Source organism: Puma concolor, chromosome A3 (genome assembly GCF_028749965.1).
Source record: "Puma concolor isolate L17-30 chromosome A3, mPumCon1.1.hap2, whole genome shotgun sequence".
Taxonomy (NCBI): Eukaryota; Metazoa; Chordata; class Mammalia; order Carnivora; family Felidae; genus Puma; species Puma concolor.
Window position 1 is genome coordinate 52,006,718 of NC_141669.1, and position 15,436 is coordinate 52,022,153.

At 35.6% G+C, this 15,436-nt stretch overlaps 1 protein-coding gene across 8 annotated transcripts in view; it reads left to right on the plus strand.

Moving 5' to 3' along the window:
• The window catches only part of EXOC6B (exocyst complex component 6B), a 618,440-nt gene that overhangs the window by 378,531 nt on the left and 224,473 nt on the right, over positions 1 to 15,436 (plus strand). The gene's annotated exons all lie outside the window — the stretch shown is intronic.

The window sequence follows — 15,436 nt, forward strand, 5'->3', positions numbered from 1 at the left end:
AGATACTGTAGCACGTTTAGTGCACATGTTGTGGGGTGAGGAGTTCACAGTTAAATGAACAGGAATCTGGTACATGCCACTGTTCTGCAATACTTTCATGGTGGTTTATAGCCACAGTTTTAATACGGCTTAGTAAGTGCTTGAACTTCTCTAAACAAATAACACACATTACTGGGAATCAGACACAGTGCATACTTGCCCCTGGGGACTCCTCCTACTTTGAATTAGCAACTACAGGCTTGTTGCTCTTTAGCTCCCTGGCTGTAGATGAGGTCCAGACCCTGATTAAGGAAAAACTACTTTCTTAAAAAGTGATTAGAGTCTCTCTCTCTCTCTCTCTCTCTCTCTCTCTCTCTCTCTCTCTCACAGACACACACACGCAGCCAAAAAATGAATTTTCTACCTTGAAATGCTTCCCTGATATTTTTAAAAAGAGTTTGTGTTTACAACATACACTTGTGATTTTTATTTCATTTAGGGTAATTTGCCTTTACAGTGTTCCTGCAAATGAATGATTTACTCTCTTTAACTGTTCCAGGATGGAGACTTTCGTCAGTACTTACAGTGATTGTCACACTAAAGAAGCAAAGCAGCTTTAAGTTCTGTGTTTGTATATGTGTGTTTTGTTCTGTTTGGGTAGATTGCTATTTTTTGTTTTTCTTGGAAGTTTCCTTTAATCATTGTGTATCTTGGTAATTCCTTTGGGAGATAGTGTTAGGATCAAGAAAGAGGTGACAAGGATGGGAGGCCGTCTTTCAGTAGACAAATGGGTCCTAACTCTGCGGTTTCAAGAAGTCTGACATGAACCCCGTGAGTTTTCTTTAGAACTCTATTTTTGGTGCCATGTTGACCATATCTGTATTTCTGCTGTTGTAAAACAGATATGGTGACCCCTGTGGCTCCTTGTTCTAGTTAAGAGTCCCCTGGAAAAATGTGTTTTTTAAAAAATAGTCCATCTTTTAGAGAAGGGAATAACTTCATTTGCTATTTGTTTTTTAAACTGAAGAATAATGAACATAGAAAAGTGAACAAATCATATAGTTTGAAGAATGTTCACAAAGTAGGTCGTCCTGTGTTTTCAGCATGAAGATCAGGAAACAGAACATTACCAACTTCCCCATCAAATCTCTACCTTTCTTCCTGAGGGTAATCACTATCCATACTTTTAGCACCTGTAGCTTGGTTTTGCTTGGTTGGTAGAATGATGCAGCATGTACTCTTTTGTGTCATTTCTTAGGCTCAGCATTACAATCATGAGGTATATCCATTGCATGTAGAAGCAATATAGGTTACTCAATGTCATCTCAAGGGTCCTTATAAAAGGGAGGTAGGAGTGTCACAGAAAAGGAGATATAATGATGGAAACAAAGGTCAGATTGATGTAGACAGGAGCCAAGGAAGGTGGGAAGCCTCTAGAAGCTGAAAAAAAGCAAGGAACAGATTTTCGCCTTAAGCTTTTATAAGGAATGTTGCCTTAGTTTTATAAGACCTATTTTGGACTCCTAACCACCAGAACTGTAAGATAATAAATCTGCATTGTTTTAAGTCACTAAATTTAGGGTAATTTGTTACAGGAGCAATAGGAAGCTCATATAACTGTACTATAACATATTGGTCTGTAGACTCTTTACACTATTAAAAGTTATTAAGGAATTCAAAGATCTTTTGTTTATGCTATTTATAGCTGTTAATATTTAACATATTTGAAGTTGAGACTGAGAAATTTAAAAATATTTATTATTTTTTAAGTTTTTAATGTTTAGTTTTGAGAGAGAGACAGCGTGAATGGGGTAGGGCAGAGACAGAGGGAAACACAGAATCTGAAGCAGACTCCAGGCTCTGAGCTGTCTGCACAGAGCCTGACGTAGGGCTCAAACCCATGAACTGTGAGATCATGACCTGAGCCGAAGTTGGACACTTAACCGACTGAGCCACCCAGGCGCCCCATAAAAATATTTACTTATTTTAAATAATAACAATAATATACTTATTATTTGTTAACCTGAATAATATATTTTTCAAGAAAAACAACCATATTTTCCAAAACAAAAGAAATGTAGTGAAAAGAATGGCATTATTTTATGGTTTATACAGCTTTAATGTCTGGCTTAATAAAAGAAAGTCAGATATCTCAAATCTGCTTTTGTAACAGTCTGTTGTAATCAATTGTTTTGTTTAAAGTACATGATAAAATCTGGTCTCACAGGTATGTTGCATAAAGGAGGAGTACTTTAATAGTCTGTTCAGATTATTGTTGATATTCTTTGACATTACAGCAAAACTTGACGTGATAGTTTCGTAAAGGTTAGTTGTAATGTGGAATCTGAAATCTTATCAGTGAATGTTTCATATTCTGTTACCTTAATGTTCATTGGTCTGTTTTGTGTTTTGAATAGATCTTTTACCCATGTGTGATTTTGTAGCATTATGCATATATCATTTAGAAAATGTTGGTTTACTCAGTTATGCAGATCTTCACAATGTTGGCATATTTTATTATATAATAGCAGAAAAACACAATCCACATTCAGTAATATTACCACCAGTCTCATTCAAAAAGTCTTTTAAGAGGGGGCCTGGGTGGTTCAGTTGGGTAAATGTCCAACTCTTGATTTCAGCTCAGGTCATGATCTCACAGTTGTGGGATTGAGCCCCACATCTGGCTCCGCACTGAGCATGAGCCTGCTTGGGATTCTCTCTCCCTCTCTCGCTGCCCCTCTCCCCCTCAAGCATTCTTTCTCTCTCTATCAAAATAAATAGACATAAAAAAAAATAAGGTCTTTTAAGTATTAGGAAACTATATCATGGTGGCAGATACTAGTTTTCCAAAATTCATATTTTTGCTTCTAGGCTTGACTTGTGTCATTGGCAACTAATACTGTCAGATGTTTTCTTTAAAGTGGCAGGATCATTTCAATCATTTTAAAGAAAATGCCTACCAAAACCCCAAGTCTGAATAACCATAATTTGTCTGTCAGCTGTTCTTTCAGGTGAAAAGGGTGTTCCATGAAAAAGAGGCTAGTTCAGCTTGCACCCAAACAATTACACAAATGTTTTCCTTGAGACGGTTATCATACTTTGCTATGCAACATAAATGTTTTATGCATATGTCCCGATTTGTCACACAGAGCCGACCCAGGGCTTGAATCCATGGACTGCGAGATCATGACCTGAGCTGAAGTTGGACACTTAACCAACTGAGCCACCCAGGCGCCCCTGCAACATAAATGTTTTATGTATACTTCCCAATTTGTGACACAGAATATAAAAAAGTCAAACTGAAGAGTTGGGATTTAATCAAATGAATAATTTTTACTGCTTCAACAAAGACGTTCTTAAATGAAACGCGTTTTGTTTTATTGTGAGTACATGGTGTTGAAGAATACAAAGGTTACTACTAGTACAGTTGGGTACCATAGGGTTAATTCATGCTAAGGTACCAGTGGTTTTGCCAGTCATTGCTTTTGCAAATATCAGCGCAAGTGAAATGTCATCAGTGTGAATGTCAACACAGTGAAAAAAGACAAGATCTTAGTGTTGTTATAAAAGTTGTTTTGACTTTGTGGACACCTTGAGGGGTGTCCAGAATACTCTTTGGCATCTGCAGACTACACTTTGAGAACTAATCTGCTGATCATGAGTTCATTATAGGATATACGTATCATGAACAATTGTTCCCTAGAAAATGGCTTGCCTTTTCACTCTCTTAATGGTGTCTTTGGTGCGTATTGCCCTTTGAGAAGTATAAATTTATTTTGTGGTACAATTTTTCAAAATTAAACCTTTTTCCCCCCCTAAGGAATTGACATATTGGTCATGACAAGTTGGTCACATTACCATTTTTCTATTCTACTTCTCTGTGCCACACTTCTGATTTCCAGTCCTTCTATTTTCTTCCTTAGTAGGTTAGAATTGTCCATTCTCTAGTGTTGGTGTATGTGATCTCTGCTCCTTACAAGCCTGCATTCTTTAATTACATAGCTTCAATATACTTTGTTTTATGGTTCAAACATTGCAGGTAACTTGAAGCATTCATGATATTAACTGGTAGGTTGGAGAGGAGAAGGGAAAGATTATAAAAGTGAATCTCAATTACACGAAGGTAGAATTTTCTAGATCACAGATATTTTTTCATGAACTGTTTTAAGTCTAGAAGATTTTTATTTCAGGAAGTGAGTTATTCAATATTATCTTAAAATCATGAACCTTTAAATGTCGTAAATAACAATATAGTCTACCATGTAGTAAGCATTTAATAAATATCAGCTACAAAATTTATAGCAGATAATATTAAATCTTATATTATAGGTATTGTTATTATTAAAACTTGAAAATCCTTCTGTAATATATACAAGAGACATCAGTTATTTCATTATTAAAGGAAAAGTATTGATTTGCTGCCTTGTAGGTGGTAAAGGAAATATGAGATGTCAGTTCCCGAGGGGACATTTAATTGTTCTCTTTCTTTAGGGTTTCCCTTTCCTTTAACAGTGGCCCATAGGGATCCTTCCAGTGTTTTTTGTTTATCTCTTTACCTTCCTGGTGGAACCTGGCTCCCAAGTGTAGGGCACGGACTGAGTCTAATGAGCATGAGCTTTATAGCATGTTGAGTTTCAATAATAATGCTTAAAACTTCAGTCCTAGTTCAGCTCTGAAGTTAGTGCAAGGCACCAGACTACTGCAAATAATATGGCTATGATTAGACCTGATAATACCTATTTTATGGTATTGAGAGAAGCTTGCTTGCTAGACCTGGCACAATTGTATTACTGATGCTAACTGTAGAAAACCATGAGGACTGCCTGGGGACAGTTGTCTGATTCAGTGAATTCCTCTAATTATGTTATATAGCATTTGATCTGCTTTTGATGAACAGCTACTACTACCCAAGACTACCAAACTGTAATGTCTTTATGGATAACTTGTCTGTGACTCACCTTGATTCTGTTTTGCCATGAGTTAACAAGTAACCTCTTCCATTGTTTAAATCTTCTGCTATTTTTAATCATGTGGAAATCATGTGATTAATTTTTAATGGACCTATAACCTCTGCAATATATGGCCTTTGCCTTTCAGGGCCCTCTGGTAAATTTGCCAGTCTGTCTCTGATGTCTCTTTGGAGATTGAGCAGATATTTGGCTTATTAAATGCTTCTAGTCCAAAAACCTGGAAGACACTCTGAGAATGTGATCTTACCCAAATACCAGAGTTTAGCTTTTTTTTCCTCTTTCCTTCTTATCTTGTCTACATTAACAGGGTATGTCTACATTAACAGGAATGCTGAGGACCCTGGCACAGTTTTCTGGAGACCTCATTTTTGTCTATTTATTTATTATTTTTCTAAAGGATAGACATCCCATCATGGAAAGGAAGCAATTTATAGCTGGCTGCTGTGAGCATTGTTACTGGCTCTTACCATTAATTTGCTACCTTTTATTTAGAGTAAAATCTGGATACCCAATAGCCCTCTGTCTCTTCTTCTAGAAATGGGAAAGCCAAATGCTGGAAAACTTGGTTGCATAGAATATGGATTTGATCTGTTTTGAATGGATCTAACAAGTAGAAGTTAGAGAGAGGAAAATTAAATAGAGCATGAACTAGTTAATTTATGGTCAACATTAGAACAGAGAATAGATGCTTTTTAATGGAATGTTATAAAGGTAATACACACATAGGTTAGACTGTTGCAAAGGTAATACATACATAATGTTAGACCAGCACTGTGTCTCCAACCCTGAGATTCCTGTGCTTCTTCCTCTGTGTGCTGGAATCACATATGAAGAATAACTTGGTGTCTAATTTGATATGATTTGATACAGTATGTGTGTAATGTTTATAGGTCATCCAGCACAGTAACTATGAAAACATATTAAAAATTATACTAATAGTTAAGATAATTTTAAACCAAGGCCTTAATTTGAGGTAATTTTCACCTTATATTTCTTAATTTGCTCTTATGTAGTTATTAAATACTTGTGTTTGACCCAATATAGTTAGTTGTAGAACTTAATTGGGAGGGATCTGTTCTAAAAGTTTATCACTCTGTCTCCAATAACTGCAGTGGGGGGAAAAAAAGATAATGCTGTAAGACAGCTTAGAAAGTGGAATTAGGAACATAAATAGCAAAGGTAAAGGATTTATTTCATTTTATTTTTTATTTTAATTCCAATATAGTTAAATCCAGTATTATATTGGTTTCAGGTGTACAATACAGTGATGTAATGATTCTACACATTACTCAGTGCTTATGGTGATAAGTGTCCTCTTTAATCCCCTTCACCTATTTCACCCATCCCCCCACCCACCTTTCCTCTGGTATCTGTCAGTTTGTTCCCTATAGTTAAGAATCTGTGTTTTGATTTGTCTCCTTTTTTCTTTGTTCGTTTGTTTTGTTTCTTAAATCCCACATATGAGTGAAATCTTATGGTATTTGCCTTTCTCTGACTGACTCACTTCATTTAGCATTAAACTCTCTAGACCCATCCATTTTGTTGCAGATGGCAAGATTTCATTCTTTTTTATGGCTGAGTAATATTACAGTGTGTGTGTGTGTGTGTGTGTGTATACACGCCACATTTATCCATTCATCTATGGATGGACACTTGGGTTGCTTCCATAATTTGGCTGTTGTAAATAATACTGCAGTAAACAAAGGGGTGCATATATCTTTTTGAATTAGTGCTTTTTGTATTCTTTGGGTAGTACTGCAATACCCAGTAGCACAATTACTGGATTATATGGTAATTCTATTTTGAATTTTTTGAGGAACCTCCATTCTGTTTTCTGCAGTAGCTGCACCAGTTTGCATCTCTACCAATAGTGCAGGAGGGTTCCTTTTTCTCCACATCCTCGCCAACCTTCATTGTTTCTTGTATTTTTTATTTTAGCCATTCTGACAGGTGTGAGGTAGTGTCTCATTGTGGTTTTGATTTGCGTTTCCCTGATGATGAGTGATGTTGAACACCTTTTTGTGTATCTGTTGGCCATCTCTATGTCTTCTTTGGAGAAATGTCTGTTCATGTCTTCCGCCCATTTTTTAATTGGATTATTTGGTTTTTGGGGTGTTGAATTTATCCGTTCTTTACAGAGTTTGGAAACTAGCCCTTTATCAAATATGTCATTTAGAAATATCTTCTTCCATTCAGTAGGTGCCTTTTAGTTTTCTTGGTTTCCTTTGCTGTACAGAAGCTTTTTATTCTGATATAGTCTCAATAGTTTATTTTTGCTGTTGTTTCCCTGGCCTCAGGAGACATACCTAGGAAAATGTTGCTGTGGCCGATGTCAGAGAAATTACTGCCTGTGCTCTCTTCTAGGATTTTTATAGTTTCAGGTTTCACATTTAGGTCTTTAATCCGTTTTGAGTTTATTTTGTGTATGGCCTGAGAAAGTGGTCCAGTTTAATTCTTTTGCATGTAGCTGTCCAGTTTGCTCAACAATCACTTGTTGAAGAGACTATCTTTTTCCTATTGCATATTCTTTCCTGCTGTGTCAAAGATTAATTGATCATATAAGCATGGGTTTATTTCTGGGCTCTCTATTCTGTTCCATCCATCTTTGGGCTGTTTTTGTGCCGGTACCATACTGTTTTGGTTACTACAGCTTTGTAGTATGTCTTGAAATCAGGGATTGTGATACCTCCAATTTTGTTCTTTTTTTTTAAAGTTTGCTTTGGGTATTCTGGATCTTTTGTGGTTCCATACAAATTTTAGGATTATTTGTTCTAGTTCTATGAAATATGCTATTGGTATTTTGAGAAGGATTGCATTAAATCTGTAGGTTCCTTTGGTAGTATGGACATTTAGTAATATTTGTTCTTCCAATCCATGAAATGGAATATCTTTTTTTTTTTTTAATTTTTTTTTTCAATGTTTATTCATTTTTGGGACAGAGAGAGACAGAGCATGAACGGGGGAGGGGCAGAGAGAGAGGGAGACACAGAATCGGAAACAGGCTCCAGGCTCTGAGCCATCAGCCCAGAGCCTGACGCGGGGCTCGAACTCGTGGACCGCGAGATCGTGACCTGGCTGAAGTCGGACGCTTAACTGACTGCGCCACCCAGGCACCCCTGGAATATCTTTCTATATGTTTGTGTTGTCTTCAATTTCTTTCATCATTGTTTTATAGTTTTCAGAGTACAGGGCTTTCACCTTGCAAAGGTAAAGGATTAGAACATAATTTCTAGCTTAGTGCTCTGGCGTAAGACTTCCAAAGTCTACATAATATGAGCTGTGGATTATTTTCCTTATAGGCTTAAATATAAGTGAAACAACAGATTGGCAATTATGTACTTTTATTTTGCTTTCTGGCACTATGGAATCTCATATGACTGTTTTTAATTTGTGAATATATAAAAGAATGCTAGTGACACTGTATCTCTCCTCAGAGTCCTTAGCCATCTTCCCAGATGGAAACTGTGACAATTATAGTGTCCTCTCCATGACTGGACAGAGTTTCTATTGAAGTGACCTGATCCATGGCAAATCTCCTGTCCAGATGTTCTAAGACAACATTGTACTCCCTATTTATAAAGAACTCTGGCTTGAAAGTTGAATATATTATTGATTTAAGCAGATGCTCCAAACCAAGGGAGTTTTTTTTTTAATAGCACAACATATGGTCATTTTTGCTAATTTTTATAGTTTACTTTCATGTTCTATATAGCCACTATTTTAGTTGTCTAGGTGGTATGTTTGGTTTATCATTTAGCTCATCTATTCAATGTTCCCATGATAAAACCGTTTTGTTAATTGAGAGACAATGATAATGGATATCTGGACTTTCCTCCCACCTTGGATTATTATTTCAGGTACACCTTAGGTGAGAATGCATGAAGAAAAATATCAAAAAAAACCCTTATTTTCCTCTATGTAAGCTGTTACTTAGATTATTGTTAAGTTGATTTTGTAAACAGTTGCCTAATCACGTATATCAGTCACTTAAGTTAATAGAGGATGGAGTGTATTCTTTTGAGATAGACTCCTATCTAGAGTTAGATAACATAACTATGTTTTTCAAAAAGATGAGAATTCAAAAAATTATCTAACAGTTTGGTATACTACATAATCTGGTAGAAGAGAAAAGAAAAGACAACTTTAGTTTTATGCTGAGCATGGAGAATGCAGCAAACCAGTAATGTTTTCTGCTAATATGGCAGCCTGTGTCTTTTCATATTACCATATAGTGTCTACCCTGATGCCTAATATACTTCAGCCCACACAGGTTAGGGAAATGAATTTCAAAGGCCTTTAGTGACTTATCTAAGCTTATTACAACTACTTAATAGAAAAACAAAATAAAATAAAATAAAACCCAGATCCCTCGATTCCTTGTCCAACACTCTTTTCAGATACCATAGTACTTTCCAGATTCTTTTCTGCTGTACTATGTGTATGTATGTTTGTGTATGTGTGTGTGTATACATACAGATAATATATATGTAGTATATGTATATATGTATATGTATGTATATATGCATATATACACATGCATGATAGATTGATTGATTGACAGGTAGATAGTCTAGGTGGAAGAAAAATACAGTATGGTATATGGTAATTCCCCCTGCCAGGAAACTCAGTGTGATCTTGGAGTGGTAGCTTCAAAACCTTTTATCTCCATTTCCTCATACAAAAATAGCTTTTATGTTCAGCAGTCATTCAAATGAGTTCATTGAACCCATACTATGTGAAAAGCACTAGACAGGTATTTGAATGATGACCGGTCAGTGTAAAATATGGTCAGTGCTCTGAGAGTGATACAGATAAAGCACAGTGGATGTTCAAGCAGGAGTTCTGAGAGAGAGGAAGTTTGGAATGATTTTATGAAGAAAGTAAGAAAGTTACTTTGAAGAATTTTTAGGAAAGATCTTTTAAGACAGAAGTAACCCTATTTAAAAAAAAAAAAGGCAGTAAAGCTCGAAAGCTTGGTGGGGCAGGGGTGGGGTGTGGGAAATAATGAGTAGTGTGATATTTCCTGAGCTTAAGATATTTAAAGAAAAATAGCAGGGCAAAGTAAATCGGAAAAGGCAATAGTTGGGGCCAGACTGTGGGAATCCCAACTAGCAAGTTAAGGGAAAATGGAGAATCACTGATAGATTTTGAACAAGGAAGTGTGAATGAAAATCATAGCTTTCTTTCTGGAAAATTAATTTGATTGCAGGAAATTGGATCGGGGATGGAACAAATTATAGATAGGAAAACAAATTAGCAACTGCAAAATTTCTTCTAGTACATCTAGTTCAGATTAAAAAATGTTTGAATTGACAGAATAGAGATGAAGAGAGAATTACTAAGAGAGATATTATGGAGGTAGAATCAATATAAGTGGATAATGAGTGGATGTTTGGAGCAAGGGGAGAGTTACAGATGACTGAGAGCTTTGAGCCAGGAGTTGAGAGGGTGAAAATATCAAGAAGATAGATAGCCTGTAAAGAAGAGATGTTTTAGGGAGGCGTGATGAATTTAAATTTGAACATGACTTTGGGGTCATTTAATGTGTACTTATTCTTAGGATTGGAGTGTTATGCATATGACATTGTATAAAATATTTGGAATAAATGGACCTCAATGGTTCCTTTTATTGATGTGATTCTGTCTTTCAACTTTGTCCTTTTATAGAAATTTTAATGGAGAAGTTATTGTCCTGTATTTAATGAAAGCATATTTCTGATATTGAAGTATCTTAAATGTGTTAACTCAGTGCGTGTAGCTTCTATATTGTATGTATTGTTAGTGGTAAGTTATATAGCAAGAAATACTTAACTCTGTTATTATGATTCTGGGGATTTATTCTTTTTCACTACAAGAGATAGAATAGGATGTTAGCTCAGAATAACACTCAAGGCTTCATTTTTACTTTAGAAAGAAAGAAATGTCTTAAAAAAATTTTTATGTTTATTTAATTTTGAGAGAGAGAGAGAGAGAGAACCGCAGGAGAGGGGCAGAGAGAGAGGGAGATAGAATCTGAAGCAGGCGCCAGGCTCCGAGTTGTCAGCACAGAGCCTGACACAGGGCTTGAACCCATGAACTGTGAGATCGTGACCTGAGCTGAAGTCGGACGCTTAACCTACTGAGCCAACCCAGGCACCCTGAAAAAAGAAATGTCTTAAATATGGCCAAATGTAAAAACATAAAGAATTATGTTTAAATGTTTTAATTTATGGCTTTTACAATAATCTTTATATTTCTGTGTCTGCAAAATAAGCCTGCTGAAGTTGTTTCTACCAAAATAGATCTTATTTGTCTAACAAAAACTATACACTATTAGTATACACAAACTGTTCTAAGTTACTTTACAAATATTAATTATTTAAGAATCCTGTGAGATTGTTAGTATTTTGCTCATTTAACAGGTGAGGAAAGTCAAGGACCGAGAACTTAATTAAGTTGCCCAGGATCGCACAGCTCATAAGTGGCAGAGGTAGGGATTTTATTGTCTCTAGGTCCTGAGTAAAAGCAACATCAGCCTTTTACAGAATCAGTGTGGTGGTTTTTTGACACCTGATGTTTCTCTGAACAACGTGCCAGAAAGTAAATTAAATTAGGCTTTAGGAAAAGTTTCAAAAGGAAATTCTGGTCCAGTGCCTCAGCACATGAGTATCTTGCTTTAGACATCCATGTAGCAAGACTCTAAACTGGGTTCTGAAGTGTTAATGAAAAGAGAATGCATTAAATGTGAGTTGAAGATGATTTCTGAAAGGGTTGGGGAAAACTGTATGCACTGGGCTGTAAGAGTGCTTCTTTATAAGATTGAGAATTATAGGCCCAAATTTCAGAATCACCGGATTTTCTCTGTGATGTGTTCCTGATCAAGTGTCAACGTAACTTCATAGTCTAATGCCTTAGATAAATTGGTGGTGATGCACTTGTAATTCAATGACATTTCCTTCTCATTGTTCAATTTATTTTATTTTTATTTCCGTAACTTTAGAATAACTTGAGCTCCTAGAATTTGAGGTTCACTGCTTTCAATTTAATTAAGACTTATTTATTGAGTACCTACTATGTGCTCAATGATGCATTGTGCTGCTTGGTAAGGTTATAAGGATGAAATATCCTCTCCATCAAAGAATATAGTTTAATGATTTAGAGTATTGCTGATTTAACTGCGTGGGATGTGTTTGGAATCCAGCTGTCCTGAAGATGCCTTTTAAGAATAATTCATCACTGAAATAATAGATAGAGATTTACTCCAGATTTAATTCTTCATTCTCACTAAAGATCTAGATAAGAGCACAACCTGATCCTTCTGTTCTTAATTCAGGGTCCAGTATTGGTGGAGGTAATGTGCAGTAAAATTTAAATAAATAAGCTCATCAAAATAATTGTTTAAAATTCATTATGAAGTTGTTGGTGAATTTAATTTGAAGCTATGATACCAATTCTGAAAAAGTATGTGTAGAGTGAGGTTTTCTATACTACGTAAGTATTTTCTATACTAGATATTCTATACTGCCGTACTTAAAAATGATTCTGTGGTCTTTTTAATGCTTTTAAGAAATTAAATCAGGTAGGCTGAATTATCTGATCTTTTGGTCTCTATAAATATAATAATTTATGATAGTAATAGCATACCTTTGAGAAGATAAATTTTAGTATCCGCATTTTACAATGGAGGAACTCAGGATCCTTATGGTTAAGCATCTTGTCTGTGTTCCCATAGCCATGAATTTTTTGGCCCCCAAATCTATGTCAAAGGTCCAGCTCCAAAGTTTGTTCTTTTTAATGTACAGAGTGTTACAGTTCTCACTGGCAGGATTGACAGTTCGGTTTCTTTGAATAGTTTCACCGAAATAGAGAAATTCAGGATTTTTTTTCTGCCTTTTTATTTCCCTTTAATTAATTTTATCTGCTACTTTCAATGGAACTTGGTTGTGAAACGATATATTGAGTTATAAAGTTAAAATTTCCATCTGGTATAACTTTTCAAGCTACTGGAGTTTTTATAGGTTCTGTTTTCCTTTATATCTTTTTTTCCTCAGACTATCATGATGAGTTTTTAAGACTTATAGGGAGAAACATGTATTCCATCCATATTCTTGGAAGCAAAGACCAATTTTAGAAATGAGCAGAAGATGCTGGCTACATCAGTAGTTTGTTTTTGCTTTCTTATGAAACTCTGCGGGTAATAAGATGAGGAAATGTAACTTTCTCAGTTATGTTAGGTCTTTAGTTGTATGAGTGTGTGTGTGGTTTTTAAAACAGTCCTAACACATTTCTAGATAAATTTGTCCTTTGATATAGTCTTGTTGGAAAGCAATACAGTTTTCCCCAAAGCAATGTATTTTGAGCCATTTTATGGATCTTAATTGTTTTATAATTATTATTTATTATCCCAAAGAGTGTCATTCAATTTAATTATTTCTTCATCCAAGAAATATTTGTTAAATGCTTATAGAATGCAAGAAACCATACTTAAGCAATCTACCCTCTTATTCCTTAGTCTTGGCTATTAAACAAGGATTCGCGGTCATGGCACTATCGACATTTGGGGCTGGATCATTCTTTGTTGTGGGGGCTGTGTACTGTAGGATGTTTAGCAGCGTCCCTGGCCTGTACCCGTTAAATGTCAGGGAACCACTCTGCCTTCTCCCTGAATTGTGAAAACCAAAATGCTTCCAGACATTGTCAAATGTCCCCTGGAAAACAAAATCATCACTGCTCCAATGTCTGAATTAAAAATTTAAAAAAATATTACTCAGGTGATGAGTAATTGCTTCCACTGAAAACAATATAGTAATGGTCATGAAAGCTGTTCTAAAAGAGAAGTTTCAAAAATATTCAGAGCGTGATTAGCACTACTGTATAGCCTCCCGTGGTTATCTAAGTTAGGAAATGTCTGTTTAAAAAATTAAACCACTCTATGCTTATATCTTATATCATTACTTGCCCTTGGTACTTTATTCATTTCTCCTAATATGGTCTGTTTGCTTTTAATTAGACTTTTTTAATCATATCAAATAATCTTCAATTTAAAAAATGTTTCCATTAGGGGCACCTGCGTGGCTCAGTCGGTTAAACCTCCATCTTCAGCTCGGGTCATGATCTCATGGTTCGTGAGTTGAAGCCCTGCATCTGGTCTCTGCTGTCAACACAGAGCCTGCTTGAGATACTCTGTCCCCCATTTTCCTGCCCCTCCCCCACTCATGCATGCCCTCTCTCTGAGAAATAAATATAAAAAATTGTTTCCATTATCTTCTAACATCTTCATCTTTTTATCTGCCTTTTCCATTTTGGGAAAGTGCAAGAATAGTCTTTTGGAAACAGTTGGGTGCTCATTTAACAGAAAGTGCCAGAATATTCGTAGAGGTCAAATGCAAATATCAAGATACATGACTCCCACAGTGATTTTCAGAAAAGTTATTGGAATAGTGACCGTGTCATTGGAACCAGACAAAAGCTAACAGTAACTTTTTATTTTGTCCACTTATCTCTTAAAGGGACTAAATTACTGAAAGTATCTTAGAATACGAAGTTCAAGGTAAAAATCAAATATAATTATTGTTAATTACAAAGGCCTATTATTTGATATCCCTAAATTTAATTTCATCAACTCTTATGTGAAATTATCTGAAATTTATGTGAAATTTTCTTGAAAGACGGCTAATTGAGCAGATTGCCTACCTGAAATACTATCCAAAAATGGACAAAATGAAGCAAAAATAGAGTTGTAAGCTTCAGCCCTAAGTAAAACCATAGGAGTGACCCTAGCCCCATTCCAATTATCAAAGACAATTTTCTTGATATTAATAACATTTGAACCAAATCAAAGTTGAGTGTCAAAGGCTGATACATAGGTCACCAATTTCAAGCAGGTTCTAGGTTCTGCAAAGTAAGTGAGAAAGTTCGGAAATATCTTATTGATAACACTTAACTTAGAAGCACGAGGGATACAAATGGCAAATACCAAATTGGGGCTAATTTTCAGACTACAGAATAGAGGATGACAGAGGAGGTAGGGTTGAGAGAGGGGTGGCTTATACTCTTTATTTTTCTCAACCTGACTTCCTATTGTGGAAAAATCTTTCCAGTTGTGTTGTTGGTTCTGAAGTGGATAATTGCTAAAATCTAAAAGAATTACCCTCATGAATCTTAACATTAACTCAGGACAAGAGAATCCGCCGGTTTGATAGGAGTGTTTGTAGACAATGTATTTGAGTTTAGGTCATTTCTGCTACATTCACTATTCCCTATCATCCTCTCCCCACTTCCCAAAGCATCTGAAATAATGAACAGATGTTATATCCAGCCAATTTCTACACTTCCAGCTTAGATTATAAAGTGTGTTTTTAAAGCATACTTTGGTTAGAGGTAACCAAATTGTTCTTCTTAGCTAAGTGATGGAGAAAGAACCTGTATATGAGGGCTACTAAAAAATGAGTGAAATAAATAGGAACATAAAAGGCAATGGACGAATATATTTTGAAAGAAGAATTACT